We start from the raw sequence: 2,131 nt of genomic DNA on the forward strand, positions 1-2,131 counted from the left end.
TCTGGCATCTTCCTCCCACCGGGCGCTTCACGCTCTTAACAGACCAGCTCTTGCCTTGCACTTTGGGGACCAGCTGCTGGGCTTTCTGCTTTTGTCTAAGAGCTGCAGGAACGTTTAAGCTGCCAATTCCCTCGGCTGAGCAGAGCAGACCGAACACCAAGTCCTGGCCCCTTCTAGCAAATCAGCTTAAATTTTGGGGGGTGGTCTTTAAAAAGCCAGTTTTGATGAAACGAGACTTATCCAGCTTGGGGAGGAGATGCTCTTTCCATAAAGAGTAGGCCCCTGGGCAGCCTCTCTGAAGATGAGGGAACAGGAGGAAGCAAAATTTTCAGGGGAAAAGAATCATCCTTGGGCAACACTCGTCTTACAGCACGCGCGTCTCCCTGTCCCAGCTCGGTGACGCTTGGCGGATGGCCTGCGAGGAGGGGAAACAACCCATCTCACGACACGCAGACCGCTGCAAGAATGCCCTGGGCTTTTTCTTGAGGCTTTTCTTCTGTACGAGACGTTCGGGTCTTTTCCATCCTCCTTTTCCCCAGAGGCCCCCTTCGTGACAAATGCCAGGGCAAGCCATGCAGGGAGGAAAGATGTTGCTCACCAGTTTTAGTCCCTTCACTTTTTCCACTGCCTCGCGTTCAAGCTGCGTGGCTGCCCCCGACGGTGCCGCGGACTCGGCCCCTCCTGGAACGTAGAGCCCCCGGGGTCAGACCGACGGCCCAGCTAGCCGGGTATCCCGTCTGACCGGGGCAGAAGCGGATGCCCCAGGGGGAGTGCACTGAGCCAGATCTAGTGCCCTCTCCCCTATTCACAACCCTCCCTGCCACCCGCCCGTACTGGAGGAGCAACATCTCCGACCGCCCTGTTCAATAGCTGCTAACAGGTGGATCCTCCAGGAGTTTATCCAGGGCCCTGTTGACCCCGGCTGTGCTCTCTGCCACCTCCCGTGGCAATGAATCCCACCCATTAACCAGGTGTTGTGTAAAAGAGTCTTGCCACTCTGCTCCCACAACCTCCCTCCATGCCCAGCCCTGACCCCAGACCGAGCATTTTCTCCTAGGTGGTGCTGGCGTGGTCCATGGCCCCTCGCTAGGTGAAGCGCCACGAGGATGCTGCTTTAGCAGCAATGCAGGCGTGCGCTCGGCTCCTCTGCAATTAAGGGGTCAGCATCAGCCCCCTGCTCGCCCAGGCTTCAATCCCAGCCCAGGACCTGTCCTGTCTCAGCGCCGACGTGAAGTCAGTCAGCTTCAAGCAGCTCCGCAGAGACATCCCAGAGACGCGGGCACTTAAACCAAACCCTTACAGTGACGCTGTGCATTACCCCTTCTTTGCCCCAAAGTCTGGCTGCAGCTCGGAGGTCCTGCTGGCTGCCCACGGAGGCAGCACGGAGGGCGGGCAGCCGGCTTCCCCAGCCCCTCCACCCCGGGGCCAGGCGCAGACGTGCGGATGGGCAGCACCGCGGGGCCGTCCCGCTGACCCCCACGTCACAGCCGACCTCTCTGCAGGCCGGGGCTGGCCCGTGGGCTGGTTAAACCCAGGGCCTGCATCTCTTTTCTGCCTTTGCTCAGACATGGCTCGGAGCGAGAACTTTCGGGGTACTGGTAGCACGTGTGGACTTGGTTAGATTCACACCCGTCTGCCTCCACCTCTCCCGCACCTCCAAAGAGCTCTCGCAGTCTCGATAACCCTAAGCCTGAAGAATCGTTTCCATTAAAACGAAAAAAGGCCAGAACCTGTCAGCCCTTCTTGAAGAAACCAAAAGGAGAGAGAGAGAGAGAGATCTCCTCGAGCAACAAACGCGGCAGCTAGGTTTTGCACAGACGAGCCCGCTGGATTTGTCCAGAGACAGCCATGGGAAATGCTATGTTTTAGGGTGTCAATTAACCTCAGCGGCTGCCTGTTGCTTTATATTACCAGGGTTAGTACGCACGGAAAAGCAGCTATTGCACAACAGTGTAACGATGTCCAGGGTTTAGCCACGTACCGAACGCGGCGCTAGCAAACGCGGGCCCTAACCACCGCTAGCAGGAACTGAGCAACTTCTGGTGCCGAAGGCGGAGATTTTCCACTGCACCGTCCACGAGGGAGAGTCTCCCCGTCCCTGCCAGGTCCAAGGAGAACCATTAGCAGGAAT

Source organism: Alligator sinensis, unplaced genomic scaffold, assembly GCF_000455745.1.
Source record: "Alligator sinensis unplaced genomic scaffold, ASM45574v1 scaffold859_1, whole genome shotgun sequence".
Lineage (NCBI taxonomy): Eukaryota > Metazoa > Chordata > Crocodylia > Alligatoridae > Alligator > Alligator sinensis.